The sequence below is a fragment of the Crinia signifera genome, chromosome 4 (genome assembly GCF_055691185.1).
Source record: "Crinia signifera chromosome 4, ASM5569118v1, whole genome shotgun sequence".
Taxonomy (NCBI): Eukaryota; Metazoa; Chordata; class Amphibia; order Anura; family Myobatrachidae; genus Crinia; species Crinia signifera.
This window is the reverse complement of record NC_139220.1, coordinates 102,128,151-102,150,947: the sequence shown is the minus strand read 5'-3', so window position 1 is coordinate 102,150,947 and position 22,797 is coordinate 102,128,151. Positions and strand designations below refer to the sequence as shown.

At 43.2% G+C, this 22,797-nt stretch overlaps 1 long non-coding RNA gene across 1 annotated transcript in view; it reads right to left on the bottom strand.

Moving 5' to 3' along the window:
* Nucleotides 1-1,663: 1,663 nt before the first annotated feature.
* LOC146074214 (uncharacterized) overlaps nt 1,664-22,797 on the bottom strand; it is a 38,496-nt gene continuing 17,362 nt past the window's right edge. The window contains exons 2-5 of the long non-coding RNA XR_014473387.1: nt 17,716-17,803; nt 11,342-11,413; nt 6,865-6,921; nt 1,664-2,854 (exon numbers count right to left, since the gene is read on the bottom strand). This is a non-coding gene — a long non-coding RNA (uncharacterized LOC146074214). The remainder of the gene's footprint in view (nt 2,855-6,864; nt 6,922-11,341; nt 11,414-17,715; nt 17,804-22,797) is intronic.

Genomic DNA, 22,797 nt, shown 5'->3' with positions numbered 1-22,797 from the left:
TAGAGAGAAAGAGAGAGAGAGAAAGAGATAGAGAGAGAGAAAGTGAATATAGAACACAGACATATTAATTATTAGGGATGTGCACCGGCCACTTTTTGTTTTGGGTTTTGGGTTCTGATTACCTTGAGGTTTTGGGTTCTAATGGGTTTTGCCAAAACACCTCCTAAGTGTTTTGTGTTTGATTTCGGGTTCTGATTTTTTTGTTAAAAAAGCATAAAAACTGCTAAAATCGCAGAATTTGGTTTTTGTTTTTTTTGCTCCTACGCTATATTAACCTCAATAGCATTCATTTCCACTCATTTTCAGTCTATTCTGAACACCTCACACCTCACAATATTGTTTTTAGGGCAAAAGGGTTGCACCGAGGTAGCTGGATAACTATGCTAAGCCACACAAGAGTGCATGGCTCGTGTAAGAGTGGCACTGCAATGGTAGATACGGCAGTACTAGGCACCAGACAGGTAGATACAGCAGTACTAGGCACCAGACAGGTAGATAAGACAGTACTAGGCACAAGACAGGTAGATACGTCAGCAATAATAGTATTGTGCACCAGCAGAATTTATAATAATTAATTTTATTATTAGGTACTGCTTGGCAGTGGCACTCAGTGGCACACGTCAGTGCACCAGCAGCATGGAATTATTTTTTACAGTCCCACGCAGCACAAGTATTATTTTTTAATTAAATTATATATAGCAGCCTAGTATGTACTAGGTAGGTAAACTAGGTAGGCAGTAGCACTGCCAGTGGCAACAGTGGACTGAGTAACTAAATAATACTGGCAGATTCAGTGCAGGCAGCACCAGTGGACTATATATATAATATCATTAATTATTCATATAATATATATTACAGCACAGCACCAGAGGTAGGCCCCAGCACAGAGGAGACAGTAGTACTACAAGTATGCAGTTAGTCTGTCCTCCTTGCTAGGTAGAGCCCACCCTAAGCAGAGGGGAGAACAGAGTGCACAGCAGCACTGAGGGAGACAGCCCCAGTGAATAAAATAATTACAGCACAGCACACCAGAGGTAGACTGCACAGAGGAGACAGTAGTACTACAAGTACAAAAAAAAATATTGTGTTCAAGGTCAAGCTCAAGTTTAAGCCCCAGCAGCAGCACCAACACACTCTCTCCCAACCCACTACTAGACTGGAGTGAAGATGGCGGGCACAGCAGCCGCTATTTAAAGCCTCGCGAAATCCGGCGCCGGGAGATGACGTTCTGACCACGCGGACGGACCAGAGTCAGGCGGGAATCTCCGAGCGCTGCTCGGAACCAGGCTCGGAATGATGACTTCCGTGGGGGCTCGGATCTCTGAAATCCGAGTCTGCACATCTCTATTAATTATAGAACAGTGCCCCCCTCCCGCATTCTGTCTACTTCCAAGAGAAGTGGGAAGAATGAGGAGATAAAGGGCCAGATGCATCAAGGCTCAGAAAGTGATAAAATGCTGAATAATAAAGAATCAGCTCCTACCTTAGTGTAAGTAACCTATTATTTTACAAATATACATTATTTGTATAGTGACATAACAACTACGGCTATTGGGAATTATAGTGTTCTAGATGCAATCATTTTATAAAGTAATCGGTTTGGTAATGTCAATCATTTTTTGGGGGATAAGTAATCTTCAAACAAAAGTGATCTTATATAAAATAAATAACAAACACTGACTTAGCTTTAATGAGTTATTTGTAATGACAGTCACTTGTTACATATCAGAGAACAGAAAAACAGGATGTTAAATAATACACAGGAAATTTACACAAATTATGTAAATTGTTATGATGTTGAAAATAACCCTTGGTCCAGATATGTTCCTGGGAGATTGATGGTTTACTAGTTCATAATAAAAATGAAGAAACCTAAATAAAGCAAATGGGGGCTTATGAGGAGTTAGGTGGGATTCGCATCAGAATTTTACAATGCTCCCTGGCAAAAGGCGCATTTGCTTATAGTGCAGAACTGGCTTGATACCCTGATGTATCCAGATGGTAGCATACAGTATGCGTGTCAAGAGACCAGTAGTACATTGTACAGTATAAGGGCCTAGAGTGTGGCTTCACAGTGATAGTAGTAACTACTAAAAGTTCAGTCTATACTATAGTACATATCTGGAAGTCTTATCATTCACTGATTAGGCTGCAATTTACCATGTAAAAGTAATTAGCACAAGACACAAAGACAGAATTAAAATATTACATTTAAATTCCATTTACAAATTCATAGTCTACCCCTTTAAGAGATATAAAAGCAACTTTATTGCTGTGCACTTATTACAAAAAAAGCACTGTATTAATGTGACTACAGCAGCCAATTACTATAGGATTTATATAAGTGGGAGGGATTCAGACACATTCAGCCAATCAGCACTGCACTAGGGGTTGAGCACCTAATGCTATTGATTTGCCTCCAAACAGGCACATATGCCTCTGCATTTACTCTACTTTGGGCACACTTGTCTTCTTCAAGCCCCATTCTGATTTCCTAAGTACAAATTGCATTGTGCAAGGACATGTAAAAATTGTTGGTGCGTATGTGCAGTTGGAAAAGGGCTCAAAGTTCATTTATGTCCAACTGTACATAACTCATTTTGTAGATGTTGTCTTTTGGTTATCAGTAGTATATAAACATGAAAACAAGATCACTCACAGAAACATACATACACCCATATCTACGAAAAGACGCACAAGCATACATGCAGTTACAACAGGAAACAAACAGACTTGGTGATACAAGGATGGGAAGTCTCAATGCTAATTTCCTGACACACGTTTCTTCACATCAATTCTGTTCTTGGCCTTCACTTCCCTTTGGAGAATTCTCATCTGTAGCTTCTCCAGACTCCTAGAGAAATACATCATGTGGAAACAGTAATGTTATCACACAGGATACAAATAAAACAAAAGCTTAAAATGATCATTAAGCAATCACAGTATCTTTGTGTCCTAGCATTGTACAGATGGAGCAGCCTCATCTAGCCATCTCTGGATAGCCATGGGGAGCCACGCTGAGCCAAGGGCTTGAGACACAAGTGACGTCACTAGTGGGCGTGAGATGCGGAAGTGTCGCGTTCGCGCCTTACCCGTACATCCACCAGCCAGCAAATGAAAAGGAGGCTTGAGATGCAAGGGACGTCATCAGTGGGCGCGAGATGCGGAAGTGTCCCTCTCACGCTATTAACCAAGATATGTGGGCCTACTTAAAGGCGTTAAGCTCATCTATTGATCATACTGTCTCTGAGGAAGCCGCTGATTGTCTACCAGGTGGAGAAACGCATTAGTCCCTGTTCTCTGGTAACAGTTTTTCCTACTTGGCGATTTGACTGTGGACGGACCCTGATATGGTGAAGTGGGAGTGCTAACCCATCAAGTAACCGGGAGCCAGGAGCCTTCTATCTCATCTTGTCCATCTACCAATGTCTACTATTCTCTGGATAACCCCCCCCCCCCCCCCCCCTGGGGTTATAGGATCAAGCATTGCCTCAAGAATGTGGTATTTATACCTCTTTAAACTGCTTGCACATACGAACTGTGCTCTCTTGCTAAAAACTACTCTAATACATCTCTACAATTGCTTGCATTTAAAAAGACTGTGCTTTTTTGCTATCATCTACAAACTAAGGAACTCCCCTTTCCCTGATTACTAACAAGCCTCATTAATATTCAAAGTTGCACAAGAGATAAGCATCTTCTAACAAGTTTACTAACCTCATTTGAGATAATCTATTAACAAATCTCTCAACAGTATACCTGGATAAGCTCGGTCTCTTATTTTTATTGGTTATAAACTTTTTGATTATGTGTATGTTTTCTGTCAGCGTTAGATTTTAATGCCTATAAATATTGATCTATAGGGGGAAATTTACTAAAGGAAATTTGTAAAAAATAGGTGTATTTGTGTCCAGAAATACACTTATTTTTGACATTTACTATCCCGAAAATACGGCAATTCGTATTCGTATTGATAGCACATCAATACGAATACGAATTGCCGTATTTTGGGGTTAGTAAATGTAAAACATAAGTGTATTTCTGGATACAAATACACCTATTTTTTTACAAATTTCCTTTAGTAAATTTCCCCCATAGATTAGGTATTTTGCATGTGCTTGATTTTATTTTATACATTGGTTTATATATGTTTTTTAAGTCATATTAATTTTATTAAAAAATAGTAATTCCTTTATAGCGCAGTGTGCATTGTGTTCTTTTCTGTTTTTCATCTGAATGTGGGTTGGGAGCCACATCTCACTGCAGCTTTAAGAGGAATTATCTAATGCATTATTTACACACATTGATTTTTCTAGCACACAGCCTTCTATCTTTTTTCATGCTGAGCCCAAGGCCTATTGTTCTCAGCTGCAATGCAATACATAGAACAATACAGTAGGGCTATATTGTTCATGAGCCAATGTGAATCGCCCCCCTAAGTGGGATTGTTAGATACATTAAAACTCAATGTTTTGTTTTATAACCAGGTCATTTATAAAAAACTGTTCCATGTTTTGGGTTTTGCGAATGGATCTGCATTGCTATTTGAACTCATTTTATGAGGAAGCCACTGACACCTTAAAAAAAGGCGGAGAAACGCGTCATTTGATTTATCATACTGAGCAACCATCTTCTTTGCAGCACAGGGGATCTCCTTCATGCCTGCACCTTCTTTAATAGCAAGAACTGTCACCTTACTGCCGATACAATAAGAGGGCTGCCGGCAGGCAATGGGATGTGTTTCCCCTATATTTTACCTTTACTTCTTATTCTGTCTAGCCAGACAGGGGACAAGATAACTTTATTTTCTTTCACCAAGTGGACCTAACATCAGCTATCCACTCCCTAACAGGACCAAACAGATTTCTGGACATCTATGTTCCCCTACACAGGTTCCTTTAACTACTAAACCAGTTGGAGCATTAATTACCACAGCAATTAGCAGCTCACTTAAGAATATGAATTCAATAGAAATATTATCTGTTGTGGCTATTTTAATTTCATTGTGAATTGTTTGCATCACTGGCCAATGAATTGCAGCAGTTTAATACATTTTATTGATTTTTTTATATACATTGTTTCTAGCACGGTATTGTATATACTTTCGGTACTATTTTCTTTATTTCTGAGCATTTACCTATCTAATTGCATTTATACGCAGCTGGGTGTATATTCTAAATCCAAATAATTGAAATTGAATTAAATAATTGAAATGAATAGGATCATTTTGTTGATTGGACCAAGTGTATTTCTGTTCCTTGTACCTATTTGGGATGCATTTGCAATTTTGCAAGGCCGGCAAATTTTTGATCATAGACAACTACCGTATATACTCGAGTATAAGTCGACCCGAATATAAGCCGAGGCACCTAATTTTACAACAAAAAACTGGGAAAACTTATTGACTCAAGTGGGACCCTCACTCGAGTATAAGCCGAGGGGGGCTTTTTCAGCAAAATGGTCTGAAAAAGTAGGCTTATACTCGAGTATATATGGTACTCTTTTCCATAGTGCTCAACAGGGCTTTCCTACTGTGGGAAAAGCATGGGTGGACTTATTTTGCAAGTTTGCTGTAGGGTGAGCTCCCTGCAGCTCCAAACTTCATTGGGAACCAGGTACAATATTAATCTAAAAATGTTCATGGGCTTTAAGATATCAAAATAGGATCTGTCCATGATAGAATATGGGGAATATGTATGAAATCGTATAGAGGAGAAGTGGAGAAGTTGCCAACTATCTAGCTACTATTCATCAAGCACATTTTCTAAAATGATAGGGGGAAGCTGACAGAGGGTAGGGCCCGGGCAACTCTATCCCCGCAGCACGCAAGGCCGCCAGCACCCCCTTTTACTAACAGCTGAGCCCGGCCCCCTTCCCCCACTTAACTGCAGCGGGCCGCGGGTCATCCGCAGCCCTCCTGCTATCTTTAATAGTGAGAGGCTGCTGCCTAGGGAAAGACCCCCCCACCTTGCGACAGGCCCCTCAAAGTGACGTACTGACGTCATCTCACCGCGGTGCCAGTCGGAGGAGGATGAGGAGCCATCCCGAATATCAGAGAAGGGAGAGCTGCATGTGGCCCTCTGTCTTCCCGCCTGTCTGTGTGTGATGGTAATTCATGATTTTAATACTCACAGCAGGGAGAGGGGGGTGGGGCTGCCTGCAAACACTTGTAAAGTCCCAAACACACTGCATGATATTGGTCACAATGTCTATCAGAAAGGGCTCACTGACATTGTGAACAATATCGTCCAGTGTGTACACTGTGCATCTTTAACAGTGCTCACACAGGCACCTCGATAACGACCCCCTCCCTCGTCCAGCATATTAGGATGAGGGAGTACATTGTGAACAATGGCCATGATCGTTGTTCTGCTGCCGCTGTCTACCCACTCGTATGCGGCATGGACAAGAGTGTATGCACTTGCTGATGCCGCCTAATCTCCCCCCCCCCTGACGGGATCGCTGTAGCATGTATGGCCCTTAATGCTGGGAGACCCTGCCTATTTTGTCAGTCCTGGGCCCCACAGTTTCTGATGGCAGCCCTGCTTCCCAAGCAGTTTTTAATACTTTATATAGTTTATTTTATCCATTGTTTTCCTACAGTAGCATTATTCTGCTGACATATAAGTATCTTGTACCTGTATCCCAAATTCAAAGTTGAATTTTCTTTTCAGACCAAAGCCATTATTTTATCTTATCATGAGGTTAAGTTTTTGTACATTAATGTTCCAACCACAGCCAGAGTGGCCATTTTTCATGCCTGACAAATGCAAGATGGCTTGACTCTGTAGCTCCGCCCACCTGCGATCTGCTTGGCTGGCTTACTGTGACAGGGTGTAGCATGTGTTAGTAAATGATTCTTACCTGCACATTACTTTCCTCTCCTGTGCCTGGCAGGGACTTCTGTGTGGTATGGAATGCCTAAGAATGAACATAATGAAATATGTAAAGCACATGATATTATTTATATTACCTAGGGGCCATGTCCAAAGTTTTGAAGGCCACACAATGCCCTCTTCCACCATACATGTTAATCTTATTACTCATGCTGTATAAAAGATTTCATAAAAATACAACCTCTAACCTCTAAAATAAAGGATATCACATTTTAGTGGAATAGTGTTATTAAGCTGTTTTGATGTGTGCACTGATAATGCTTACAGGTAATTCCTCACTACATCTTGAAATGTATCCAATTGTACAGTATAACTAAAGTTGCTAAAAATCAGTTCAACAAATTGCATAGAGTGTTCTAAGAACTGACGCATACACCCTAACAGTCCTGAATTTTATAGGACAGTGCTGTATTTTTGTGTCAAACAGGCAGGACTATATTAGAACACAGCAGCTCATGAGTAGCAATCAGAGCCGGCCTTAGGCATTTTGGAATGCCTAGGGGCATCAGCCACTTCTGCTGATTAAAATGATATGTAGCATGCCTATATTCTGTGTGTGAGTGAGGCTGCATATGAAATAGCGTATTCATGGAAATCACTGTAACATAGCATTCCGTATGCATGTACAATTACAGTCGCACACAGAATAGAGGCATGCCGCATATCATTTTAATCATTGGAAGCTCCTTGTGTGTGCTGGTCATAACAATGCAAATAAGATGAATTTTCATCAAAAAAGGCACCCAACGTTAGCAGAACTGGCCAGGAGCTGCATGGCTTATTGAGTCAAGATGTATGAGGAAACATCTGTATCCAAGCAGAGGCAGAAGTCACAGTGTTAGCGGCTGTGCGAGTGCTGTCTGTGGGTGGGTTGCTTGTGCAATAATGTTCGGCATATGTGTAAGGGGCATTATGTGTGTCATGTATAAATGCATTAATAATGTGCAACATATGTGTAGTAGGCATTATGTGTGTCATGTGTATAAATGCATTAATAATGTGCAACATATGTGTAGTGGGCATTATGTGTGTCATTATGTGTATGAAGGGCTTTAATAAAGGTTGGCATAATGTGTAAGGGGCATTATGGTTATAAGGACATTAATACTGTGTGTCATGTGTAAGGGGCATTACTGTGTGGTATTATCAGGGGTACAGAGAGAAAGGGGTAGGGGGTACAAATTACGCAGGCCAAAGTCTAATGGAAGGGCCCAGTGGGGGCCCTGGGCCCCCTCTCCTTAAGTGACAGCAGCAGCTGCAGCTCTTCTCCTCTGCCCAGCACACACTGCTTTGTGCTGGGTTGCAGTGTGGCCATGGAGGTGCTTAAAATACAATATTTTATCAGGATTTTTTTCTAAGGGTATAATGTGAATAATGTGAGGAGTAATGTATATAAGGTAAAGTGGTACTACTGTGTGATGTAATGTGAATAAGGGACATCATCGTATGATATAATGTGAATAAAGTTGCACTACTGTGTGGCATAATTTGAACTGGGGGTACTATTGTGTGGCCATGCCCCTTCCCAGCAAGAACATACCCCTGTTTGGGCTGAGCACCAAATGTGTGCACTGTTTCTATTAAAAATATTGCGGGTAGGAGCACCAAAATGATTACTGCTATGATGAGGGTTAATGGTGCTGGGAAAGGGGAGCAGGGTCAGAGGCGGAACTAGTGGCGGTGCTAGGGGGCACCAGACAAAATCTTGCCTAGGGTGTCCTTTATGCTAGGGCCGGCTCTGGTAGCAATCTGCAACCATCCACTTCCACATTTTGTACGCCAGTTGTACAGTGGGGATGCAGTTAAAATCCCGGCGGTCGGGATCCCGGCATTCAGAATCCCGACGCCAGAATCCCGACCGCCGAAATCCCGACACATTCTCCCTCCGTGGGTGTCCACGACACCCCTGGAGGGAGAATAAATTAGTGTGCCGAGCGTAGCGAGGCACCGGGCCCGCTGCGTGGCGAGCGCAGCGAGCCCGCAAGGGGGGGCGATCCACGTCCCCCCCTTGTCGGGATTTTGGCTGTCGGGATTCCGGCGTCGGGATTCTGAACGCCGGGATCCCGACCGCTGGGATTCAGTACTGAATCCGTATAGTGACCTTAACACTAGTCTTAACGTACGCTACCGCTCAAAAGTTTGGGGTCTCCCAGACAATTTTGTATCTTACATGAAAACTGACTTTTATTTATGGAATGAGTTGCAAAATTATTATAACATATAGTCAACATTGGCAAATTAAGAAATAATGATTTTTATTTGAAATAATAATTTTGTCCTTCAATCTTTGCTTTCGTCAAAGAATGCTCCTTTTGCAGCAATTACAGCATTGTAGACCTTTGGCATTCCTGCTGTTAATTTGTTGAGGTAATCTAAAGAAATTTCACCCCACACTTCCTGAAGCACATCCCAAAAGTTGGATTGGCTTGATGGGCACTTCTTGTTGTGCTCCTACAACAGCTCAATGGGGTTGAGATATGGTGACTGCGCTGTCCACTCCAGCTGCCTGCTTCTTCCCTACCTAGTTCTTGCATAAATTGGAGGTGTGCTTTGGGTTATTGAGGAATCCTGTTGGAGGAGGAATCAAATGCTGTCCACAAGGTATGGAATGGCATTGCAAAATGGAGTGATTGCCTTCCTTATTAAAAATCCTTTTTATCTTGTACAAATCACCCACTTTACCAGCACCAAAGCAGCCCCAGACCATCACATTACCTCCACCATGCTTGACAGATTGCATCAGGCCATCTTCCAGCATTATTCCTTGCATTTAACAAATGTTCTTCTGTGAGATCCAAACACCTCAAACTTCGATTCGTCTGTCGATAACACATTTTTCCCACTCTTTCTCTGTCCATGCCTTTTACTGCCCAGTCTCAGATATGGCTTTCTTTGCTACTCTGCCTAGAAGGTAGCATCCGGAGTCGCCTCTTCACTGTAGACATTGACACTGGCATTTTGCGTGTACCATTTATTGAAGCTGCCAGTTGAGGACCTGTGAGGCATCTATTTCTTAAACTAGAGACTCTAATGTCTTCTTGCTAAGTTGTGCATCAGGGCCTCCCACTTCTCTTCATACTCTGGTAAGAGCCTGTTTGTGCTGTTTTCTGAAGGGAATAGTATGCACCGTTTTATAAACATTTCTTGACAATTTCTAACATGGAATAGTCCTAATTGTGAAGAACAAGAATAGACTGTCGAGTTTGACATGAAAGTTCTCTTTTTTTAGCCATTTTGAGAGTATAATAAAATCCACAAATGTGATGTTCCAGATACTCAACTAGATCAAAGGATGGCCAAGTATATAGCTTCTTTAACGAGCAAACCCATTTTCAGCTGTGCTAACATATTTGCACAAGGGTTTTCAACAGTTTCTTAATCACCCATTAGTTCTCTAACACGAATGGCAACAAAAAATACCATAAGAACAATGGAGTGATGGCTGCTGGAAATAGGCCTCTATACACCAACATTCCTTTAAAAACAGATGTTTGCAGCTAGCATAGTCATTTACCACATTAACAATGTATGAAGTGTATTTCTGATTATGTTATATTCATTAAAAAAAACCTGTACATTTGTAAGTGACCCCAAACTTTTTTAAATGGTAGTGTACAAGTACACTAAGCAGCTGCCCAAGGTCCAGGGCTTAAAGTGGTCATGCAGAGGTGGGGGAACTCATTTCTCTATGTCACCCAATTAACCCCCCCTCCCCTAGGCAGAGACAGGGCCAGTGGTAGAGTTTTTTGCACCCCCCTGCAAACTAGAATGCTTTTATGTGAGAATTACTGTTCAGGGCCAATGTGGAGGTTAAAATGTTCCACCTCACAATTAGAGGTGGTGGAACTCAGTTCTACCCCGTTCCCCCTCACTTTAACCCCTGAGGTCCCACAATTCTAGCAGCCTTTTAGCAGGGATGGGTGGTGGGTACACATTCAAAGCAATGAGGCAGCATTCTCTACCTGCATCCCAGCCTGCAGCCAAATAATGAATGGACCATGCCTGAAGTATGGTGTCCTTGTTGACATGTTTTGACATAGACACCAAAACCCGTAAGAAACTCATTCCGACCTTATTCATGTCAATGACGACAATAAGCTTGTGTCAATGTTGACCTTGGGTATGTTGACCGTTTCAAGGTGTCGATCTAGTCACTGTTGACCTTTTATACATTGACTACCATTTATACTATAACCACTGAAATGCTGGTAAGGCTGCTAAGACTGCCCTGTCACAGGTTATTTCCCTAGGATTTGGGAAATATGCCCAATATTAATTTATAGTAATAAGTTGGACTGTATCCATACAAGCTGCGATGGCATTTAATTGTAACATGCCTATATTATACATTTAGGAGTCTATTTTGAAAAATATCAGAAATGTGAAAATAACATTTTATTTTATTATATTTATTTATTTGTGGAGAAAAAAAGTGATATTTTCACCTTTTTTGCTTGCTGTATCTCTTCTGTGGATTTTGAGCGCCCCTTCACAGCATGCTTCTGCGGAGATGAAGCCTGTGTAGAAAATTAAATGTTATATGCATGAAACAGCATGCACACATTGGTCTAAAATCTAGGTTACGTTGATAAATGCTGTTAAGTGCTGTTATGTATTTTAGCCTGTATGTTAAATACACTTCATAGCCTGTGTGATGTTTATGCCAAACGATCCAGGGTCCCTTCCAGCAGTCAGTTAGCAATCACCCAGAAAGAAAATCCTGCCAACTCTCCTTGGATTTCTGTGTCTCATTTATTTGGACTCAGAGTCCTCGATGTCTTCAGCGGCTTCCCAGATATTAATGGAGTATTATTGCTGTTAAAATGTACTTTCCCATTGAAATTACATTTTTTTATGTCTAGTTTTCCCAAATGTAACCAGCAAACATCCCTTGTTTATCTGTTGTAAAACATTATTAAACTGAACTAATAAAAAATGTAATGTTTTATGTAACACAAGGAAATTAAGTGCTATTTGCAAAAACTTACCAAAACAAAAAAGGGTACTTGTGTATTAGCAGGGTGCCCGACTATGCTACGCTGACAACGTACCTTAGGCAACGTTGTCAGCGTAGCCAAGCCAGGCGCCCTGCTAATATGTTCCTTTATACTTACAGCGGCGGGGCTTGAGCTGTGGACTCGGCGGGCTGAAGGGCAGGCGGCGAGGCTTGAGCAGCGGGCAGGCGGAGGGGGAAGATACCGCCAGCACCCGGCGGACACCAACACCCGGCGGGTGGAGACGTGTCCTGGGGCAGCAGCAATGTACCTAATTCAGCGTACTGGGGGGCACTACACTAATTGTGTACATTGTTGCCACCGGGGACTGTCATGGAGGAAGCAAGTGCGGGGAGCCGAGTGCCGGAGGAGGGGAACGCTGGCACCGGGGACATCGTTGAGGGTAAGTATAATGCACTACACACACATACACAACACCCACTAACACAATCATATCCCCACTATCCACGTCATACCCCAGTGTCCACGTGGGCGTGGAGGTAATAAAGTGTGGCGAGCGCACACAAATACCAGAAAGTCCAGTGGCTTGATGGTCCGGTCCAGCCATACATAGAGAACAGGACTCTACCTACAGCTCTACCTCCTGATGCACTACTCTAACGTACAGTATACAGAGACTTGGGTGCATGCACACAGTACCAGGGCTGTCAGACCATCTATGGTTTAATTTAGGAAGATTATTAGTTTAGTTGTAGCATGTGATCCGTAATCCCTGTACAGATATATCTTGAGGAAACTTGGGGGGGGGGGGGGGGGGGATTTACTAAGGGAGCTATAGTTCAGACTGGATGTTATTAAGGGGAACCAATGAGACACTACCTGTATCTATTATCTTCTAGAAGGTGCTAAATAAATGAGAAGTATATTCTGATTGTTTGCCTATAGAAACATTCCTTGTGAAATAGAACTGCCATATAAGTAAATTCCCCCCTTGGAGTTGCCCCAGTAAACTCGGAAAATCATAGCAATAATTTGTGCCATGCGATGTTTTAGGAAGCAAGTACAACATGGGTTATTTATTCCTTATATGGATTCAAACTAGAATCTCACACTTTACCGCAGATCTGTCCTCATGAACAATATGCTTTCCTCAGGGTCACTGTGAATGCTGTTTGTCAGTAAGTAGTGGAGAGCGCACACTGCAGCTCTGCACACCGCGTCCTTCATATTCTGCATGTACAGCAGGAAGATGAGAAGAGGAACAATTATGCCTCTCTGGCAATCATTTACTTGTAATAGACTACAAGCTGATGTGAAAAATAGAAAGCCAGGATTATTCCAACTGAAAATGAGAAAACGATGAATTATTATACTCTTGAATATACTGTGTAATGTTTTTATTATTATATTTTGCTTAGAAAGCCCTAACATTTATTTTAATTACCTGAGAATTACTTGTTAGACAGAAAACCACCTACAATGATTGAACAGAATCCTGAAAAGCAGTTCCACAGCAATTTATACTGTATATGTACACACGTATTTATGGGGTGACTCTAATTTCCTTGGAATGGGTCAAATTTGGCCCCATCCGATGGTCGGGGGCCGTGCATGTGCATGGTCTTTTATGCGGATGTGCAGGTCCCCTTTGTGAATGGCTTTGACCAATTGCCAAGACGTTTGAAGGGATGGGGGTGGGCCTGTGACCGATGGTGGCGGGGTCAGTTGTCACCCATGGGAACGCACAGCATTTCACAGGTGTTCCCATAAATTAACTTTTGGGGTCTTTTCTTAGATGTAAGACCCCGCAATTGGAGGTAAGAAACAGACTAGGTCCCCCTGGTTCTAGTACCCTCGGCTGTGGGACCTGGATCGGGTACATTATAGTTACTGTGGGGCTGAGTTATTAGCATCTGCATCCTCAGATGTGGATGTGCTGTTACAATACTGTCAGTGTGATAATTGATTCCATCACACGGATTTATCAATTATAGCATGCTCCTAACTGTCATTTTCAAGCACCGCCTGTAAAGTGACAGAAGCTGTTAGGTACTTTGGTGTTTATGGGAATGATTCAGACCTGTTCGCAGTCTGGGGCAGGCAGGGGGCGTTCGCTGGGGTCCATCAACTTTATCTCTCTCCAATGCTTAGTAAATAGACCCTTAAGTACCAGACAACTGTCTCATAACGGACATTTTTCAAACCCAGCCCCTAACATGGTAGTTAGAAGCTGATTGGTTGGCAGGTTATTTATCTCCAAGGCTTAGTGCATCTCCCCCTGTGTTGCTTCCTGTGCAGGTACATATTACAAACATGCAAGACACAATCTGCAAAAAGGTCTGTGTTCAACTCTATACTGTATGTTTTACTAGGCATGTACAGTACAGTATATCTGACTGTACATTTCATAGTGACTGTTAAAAAAAATATTCCATATTTGTGTATACCATAATACTCAAGATAATGTAGTTTATTAAAATGTTCATGCAAATAAAAGCAATATGCTATATGAAGAAAAAATATTTATATAGTATTTACCATGGCACAGAGGGTCTGATTGCATGGGAGCAAATTCTAGCATTCAGATAAGCCGCCGCCCTGCTAGAGTGAAATCCTGCCTTGCAAATTAATGTTCTCACTGTGCTAATGGCATAGTTACCTACCCTCCTACATTCTGCAGGAGACTCCCTGAAACAGCAGCAATCTCCCTCTCTCCCTCATTAGTCTACAAATCTCCCTCATTTCACCTAGCCCACATTACACTGTCACATTTTCGGGGAAAAAAGGAATGAGAGACAGATACATTTACATTGAATAATCAGCGCCATTTCCCAGCACTTTACCAAGTATAGTAGCTCTTACTAACTGCTTTGGGGCTCATCTACATTTGTATATAAGTCATTTTAAAAGATTCCTCTCAGATGTAGCAGTACACACCCACGCTTCTAGGTGCCACGTTCACAATCTCTTTTCACAATCTCTCCATAATATGGAACTAGTCATGCCCTTTGGCCAGTTTCCACCCACAGACACCTACTTCCTGTCAATCACCTTGCGACCAGCATGTGTACAGAATTTCTTGCAGTATTTCATCCCAGGGCGGCCTCGCGTATGACTACTGAGATCCATGCGTGCCTACTGCGAACCGTACGCATGCGCAGTGTATTAATAATTGTCCGCCGTCGGAATTTGCTGCCGCACATTGAGGTCAGAATTGGGCCAAGAATGAGCAGCATATAGGGCAAGTGTTTACACTATTGCCATTTTCTACAGTATATGCAGCCCAACACTGGGAGTGTTCCAGTTTTAGAGTTTGAAGATAATTGAGCTGCCTGCATTATTATTCTGCTGCTCCGTATCTTAAAGAATAAATGAGCAAACACAGAAGTAGGGCTCCTGCTGCAATTCCATTCATGACAAATGAGCAATACTAATGACTGCAATTACCAGCTCAGCAACCAGGAAAGTGTATCATCTTCCATATTCCATCTGCCAAGCTTTCAGTGTATGATAAATGGCTTATTTTTTAAAAGATGAAACATATGAAAGGTGTACAGCCATCTCTTAGCCTATTAAACATATTGGTTAAACGTTACATTCCAAATCACCTCATACAACAATATAGAACATTACTTACCAGTGGCGTAACTAAAACTTTTGCGGGTCCGTGCGGCGCGGAGGTACCTGTATTAAAGGAGAGCCTGGAGGTCCCTGCGCCGCCTAGTATGATGCTGCCGGGGTCCCTGCGCCTACGGCGCTGAGTATGATGCTGCCGGGGTCCCTGCAGTGAAGTGGAAATAACGCGCTATCTCCGGAGATAGCGCGTTATTTCCACTTCACTGCAGGGACCCCGGCAGCATCATACTCAGCGCCGCAGGCGCAGGGACCTCCAGGCTCTCCCTTAAACAGGTACCTCCGCGCCGCACAGACCCCCCTGCCAGCTCCCGCTGCACCCACATGCAGTGGGGAGCTGGCGGAGATCCACCAGCGCCCGCAGCCCCCCGGCGCCTCCCCGCCACCGCGGGGGCTGCGGCCTAATTGTTACGCCACTGTTACTTACTTAATATGCGCAAATGTGCAGTAAGTAACCAATAATTGTCAATAGACCAGTAAATCCATCAACAGACCATTGCTGATTGGAAGCCACAGATTATTAAACCATTTAGTCCAGCAGATGTTGCAGATTACAGTTTGAAGGCCATCAATTTAAACACATGTATGGGCAAATGCAGTAGCCCCTGCATTGCAGGCACGTGAAAGTTTTGAGTGATTTAGACACTAGACTTAAAGCAGCAATAATTTAAAAAGCAAAACCAAAATGGATTTCTATTTTAAATGAATGCTACTTTAACTCTACTGCATACCTCCCAACTTGTCAAACGTGCAAAATGGAACTCTGAAATTGCCTGAAATTGGGGGAGTGGCCTAGCAGTAAGGGTGTGTGGCTTATGCTTGCGGAACCCCTGCAAGGCCACACCCCATTTTTGCCGCTGTGGGGGGCATGGCTAGCAGCTTTCAGAGCTGCTAGCCATGCTCCCAGCGCCTCTGTTTCTGGAAATAGACAGCAGAGCAGTGCCGGGCTGGCGTTCTCCCATCTGCCACCCCCCTACTACAACTGCCAGACACTGCAGTTGTAGTTTTGGGAAGATTTGCAAAACTACAACTGCTCTCTGTAACATGGTGGGGCCATCCAGCACTGGGCAAGTTCGCCCCGGGACCAACAATTTGTAATTACATCGCTGTTATGCAAGTGCTTCTCTATACAGCCAAGCACTTGCATGCTAATTGTAGCCCCCTAGCTGTGAAGTCACACAGCTGCCAAGGCTTGCTGTGCAAATGATCCTGACATGCCAGCATTGAATAGAATGTGCCCCTGCAATGCTGTGTAGACGCCCCCACAATATTGTGCCACTCCCCCTCCCCCTCAACCTTTAGACGGAGACCACAATTTAAGGGGTCATGCATGCAATGAATTAGGCCCATTATCCTAACTGTATGTGCATCAGTAAAACACATTGTTGACATACAGTTGGCACATGGGGGCAAAGGCAATTTGAGTGCAATTTGTGCAGTGCACATAGCCCTCTGGATCCAAGGGGCCCAAATACACACCCTGCAGCCGTTTAATTACTTACCTCTTATCAGTCCCAAGTTGGTGGAGTTGGACATGATTTGTCTTTGGGAACATGATGGGTGCCATGTTTTTGTAGACCTGCACATACGCAATACATTCGTCATCAGTAACATGGCAGGCACTATGTTTCCAGGGACCTACAGTGGTGCATACTGGAGTGGAACTGCATGGGGGTTTTAAAATTTGTATACCTTATGTTACCTCAGTGTCACATTTTGTTACTACAATAGCTGCTTCTCTATTAAGCAGTGAAAAGAGTGGATAAATGGACCAGTGGAAAATGTGCCCATAGCCACTAATTAGATTTTTCCTAAAGAATGCACTTCATAAAGGCTACCTCAAAGCTTATGGGATGCTATGGGAAACTTTTCCACTTATCTGTTTCTTTACCCTTTTCACTGCTTGATACATCAACCCATGGTTATGGAAGCTTTGTGGTGTATGCACATATACCCTCCACACCTGATTTTCTAGTTCTCGAACTGACTGACAGATGTATATAAAAACACACAGAATGTACAGTCATTAAATATTTAAAGCAAATTAGCTGAAGAATCAGCTGGAATTGAATTCCTTCATTAAAGCTCATTAGCCGTAGAATTATGCAGAGATGATGATTCCCTGTAAAAGATTACTGTAGGTAAAGCCTTTTTAGCATTCTGCCAATGTATAATACATGTGCGGATGTTGGCTCCTTTGTTACGGGAATAATAGCTGTGACCTATCTCACCTTTGGATCCATTTTCTAGCCGTCAGTCTCACAATGGAGGCAATTATGTGACCGGTTTGACTTTTCTTGTCCAGACGAGGACCTTTTCCTTTCAATAGGAAAAAAAAAACAGAATAAAAACAAAAACAAGATTTAATTGCAATGACACTATGAGGTGGATTCTATATATCATGCTAAATAACAGCAATGGAAATAAGGGGGTTATTTTGGTTCATTCTTTCTGACAAATTCCTTCTTAGATGGACAAAACCATGTGCACTGCAGGGGGGCAGATGTAAAATGTGCAGAGAGATTTCGATTTGGGTGATTTATTTTGTTTCTGTACAGGGTAAATACTGACTGCTTTATTCTACACTGCAATATAGATCTCACTTTGAAGTAACACCCCACCCAAATCTAACTCTCTCCACACAAGTTACATGTGCCCCACCTGCAGTGCACATGGTTTTGTCCATTTAAGAAGGAATTTGTCAGAAAGAGTGAACCAAAATAACCCCCTAAGTCATTATTAATAATAGTCTTGACCATTTAGAGACTGTGATCATTGACTTCTGTGCACTATTATTTAATTTATGCTATAATTTACACTTACAGAACTTAACAATTTTGTAACGAAAATACTAATGCATCTTACAAAACTAAAATTTCAGCTACATCCCTTTGTAATGTACATGGGCTGATGGTGTGGTGAGGGGAAGAAAGAGCGGGAGCTAGCGGTGTCTCCTGTCAGGCTGGCGGAGGATGTTGCTGATGACACGTGGGTGCACGATTCATCAACAACAAGTGCACACTGGATGATATTTATATCTTCAGAATCTGCAAATTCCTTAGGAATATTGTCTAATGTTTACATAACTAAAGCTTATTTCTGACCTAGTCACTTAAATCCTGTTACACTACACATTAGGGGCGGGATACACTAACGAGAAAATGCGGTAAAATCACCATTATTGCATGTTTACTGCATTTTCACATACACTAAAGCCTGTATGAGCAGCAGCGCTGTGGGGGTATCATCAGAAAAAGATGGCGATACCCTATAGAAGCCCCAGGGCCAGCACTGTCACTCAGATCCAGAAGTCCAGGGACGGCGCCGCATTGCAAAGGACAGCTCTTTTCGCAAGAGCTGTCGTTTGTTTTAATAATCGCATATGTCAGTGCATATGTAATTATTATGGATGCCTAAGCCAGCGGATGTCAGCTGAGTGGGGACACAAATGTTAGCAAATCCCACCCTAAGCCCTATAGGGTGCACTTAACACCTTCAGTGGCTGTCCCCGAAATTTTCCGGGCCAAGGTGCGGTGCCGCAGCAGGCAGTCCCGGAATATTTCCTGTCATGCCACAAATCTACAGGTGTGCGCCAGTGGTGCCTGCAGGTGTGCATCACTTCACCAGCGACCCCCACTAGGCCTCCCTCCCCACCTCCACTGTTGTGCAACCCCCCCCTCACCTTCGCTCCAGTGATCGCATGCCAGAGCTCGGCTCGGGGGACTCGGGATCGCTCGGGTGTTCGGGCGCCCGAGTCCTCCTAAGCCGCCCTGAACATCCCCGAGCCTGCCGCCTGCTGCCGGTCAGTGTGCTGTTATGATCGGCAGCTGCCGCAGAGGTCTTTCAGTGGTCAGCCTTTGTGTAGGACAAGAGACCAGTAACAGCATGTCTCGCAGTTATTTTGGGGACTCTATTCTATTTGACAAGTTCCCAGAATGTATTGTATAGTATTATTCACTGTACAATACACACAAACACACACACATACACACACAGTGTTTGGTGATGAAGCACAAAATTGGGCACAAAAATGAGTTCTTTCTATCTGTGGCCTCTACTGTTATGGCAGAAATGAATCCTGCAAGGTGTCATGGAGCTCAGAAACATCCACAGATGGGTATGCGGTCATTAGGTTATAGTCTATAGGTATTAGTGTATAGGTGGACAGTCAAAAGGTCGACCACTATTGGTCGACAGGTAAAAGGTTGACACATGAAAAAGTCGACATGCGTTGGGTCGCCGTGGTCAAAAGGTCGACATGAAAAAAGGTCATTATAGAAAAGTTTTTCATGATTAAAAAAAAACGACTTGTTCACACTTACTGTCCCCATGTTGACCTGTGTCGACATAGACACCAAAAACTGTGAAAAACTCACATTTAACTTTTTCCATATCAACCTTTTGACCACATCAACCTAATGCATGTCAAACTTTTTCATGTGTCGACCTTTTGCCTTTTGACCAAAAGTGGTCAACTTTCTGATGCTACACCTAGACACTATGGACCAAATGACCCATAACCCACAGATGTTGCACTTGTTCATTAGCCAGTAATGATTGACAAGTGGCTTAGAATTGAGCAACATACACACTAGGCGATATTGTAAGCAATATCGCTCGGAAAGGGGCATCTGAGTGATATTGTTCACAATGGGCGGTATTCAATGAGCCTGATTCGCCATGTTTTTATGGCGAATTTGTGCTGTTTGGCGAATTTTTGACAAAAACGGTGAATCACCCTATTCAATGAGCAGATGGCGAATACATTTCAAGGTTTTTTTCGCCATGATTCACCGAGTAGCAATCGCTATCTTTTTATGGTGAAGTGGAATGTGAACTTTTAAAATAAAGTGTTTTGTTTTTTACATTTGGTGTAAAAAAATCAGGAATTTTATTCTGAGGAGGGGCATGCTATTTTTATTCATGTGCTGTAAGCACATGAATATATATTTAATAAAAAATTTTTTTTTTTACACAGCAGCCAGCAGGGGGCGCCAGAGCCGAGCCGCTCATTAGATATTCATATATTCACTGCACCCGATCGTTATCGGGTGTCGTGAATATACCCGGTCCCCTGCTGGCACCCCCGGGGGGCAGCCTGTGCTGCCTGGCACCCGGGGAGCCCACCTCCCCCCCACATACATTCTGGGGCAGGCAGAGAGACTTCCATCTCCCTGCCTGCCACCGTCCTAAGGCTCCCTGCGGCATCGCCCCAGGAGCACAAATTCGCCAGTCAGGGGCAGTGAGCCCCTGACTCGTTGAATACCGGAGCCGTCGAGGCTCCGGAACATGGCGGGCAGTGGCGAATGTGCAGCGAATCCTAAACAGGATTCGCTGCACGTCGCCGGTATTCACATTGATAACCGCCCAATATGGTCTAGTGTGGACACTCAATATCGGATCCTGCGGTCCGTTAACAATGAGTGATACCTGCTGAATATATGCAGGTCAATTTGTCAATATAGCCAGATGACCTGCATGTTTAGCAGGTCCCGGCTGATACCATTCGATGTGTATGGGCAATATTGTCCGCCCATGGTTAACTATATCACCCACGGCCACGGCCGTGTAGTGTGTATGATGCTTAAGCCTCAATCCCGCGGATGTTTTTTATATGCGTATGAACACTTTGTCCATTTGTTATTAGCATTTGGAGATCATATCTCCCCAACCTGTCGTTATACAAAACCAGGGCAAGCTGTGTTCATAAAACCAGACAGCTATACTAATAAGAACAGCAGAAGGTATTTTTACAGTAAAAAAAAAGAAAGTTCATAATTCTAATAATCTCCACTGCATACCTCCCAACTGTCACGATTCCGTCGGGACAGTCCCGATTTTCGGGTCCTGTCCCGACGTCCCACCCGCGGCAGGCATTGTCCCGCTGCGGGGGGTGACAGTTGGGAGACCCCCCAATCTAGTAGAATAGACGCTGTGCGCATGCGCACAGCGTCTATTCTCGTATGAAAATGAGGTCGCGGCTAATTAGCATAAGCCGCGCCCTCATTTGCATACGCCCCGCCCCCTTTTCGGGCGCTCGCGCGGCTTCGCCGCGCGAGTGTCCCTACTTCCTCCGGCCAGAAGTTGGGAGGTATGCCACTGTGATCTTTCAGATCTGCTCAATGATCAAGTCACTCCCAGCTCATTGTGCTGTCAGAATAATTATGATTGCTGTTATTTTATAATCACATTGACTACACATTTATTACAAATAAACTATTTAAAATCCTATAAAGAGTTCATCAAATCAAAAGGACATTTTATTCCAAAGTGTCCTCCTCTGCAAACCTCTACAGAAAACCACAGGCTTGCACTGAGTTGTTACATTATTCATTACATCAAGCCATGGATGCGTACTTGTCTTACATGTCTGTGTTTTTTTAACCAAGACAGGGCTGTGGGCATGAAATTCAGATGTTTCCACAGAGAATTTATTCCTTAGCATTCATCAGCATCTCAGCTGTAACCTTGCTAGACTTCTGAATGTTAAATCTGGCAGCTGAATGCATCGTATATGCATGCAGATGGAGTGTGTTTAATTCTCACAGTGTGATATAGCATTATTTCTCCAGCATGTCATCAGATGCACTTCACTTACATAGGTATTAGCCTAATACACTTGTGTATTAGCAGGGCCGTTTTAGTGTCGTGCCATGTGATGCGATTTTCCTCGCTGCGCTCGCCACACTATATAAAATCAACTCCACGCCGACGTGGATAGTGGGGGTATGAAAAGGTCGGGAGGACGCGTTTCGCCGCCGCTCGCCGTGCTTCGGGGTGGCGTGGATAGTGGGGGGGGGGTTGCCTAAAACCTCATTGCATGTCATACAAGTGTATAGCTAATGTAATGGCATTGCACCCTATAATATCGCATATGATTGCATGCGATTTGTGGGAGATGTGATGTGATCCACCTGGGCCAAGAGAGCAGTGAATAAATTACATAGGAAAATCGCATTGCATCGCATTGCATGGCACTAAAACAGCTTATGCAATGCGATTTCCTACGCTAGCGTACGTATGCTAAATGGGGGGCCTGCTAATACACAAGTACCCTGACATATACCCCATGGGCCAGATTTTGAGGGAGAAGAAAGTATTCTTGAAATAGAAGATTTGTTTAGATCGTGCTTGGAAGAAAACACGACCACCAGAAGAAGCAATACCACACAACAAAACAGAGAGTCACAAACACCCAAACAAAAGAGGCAAGGGCGTACCTACCATAGGTGCAAGGGGTGCAGCTGCTATGGGGCCCATAGCTGAAGGGGGCCCATCTTTGCTGTCTAAGTATATGTTTTACATACATTTAT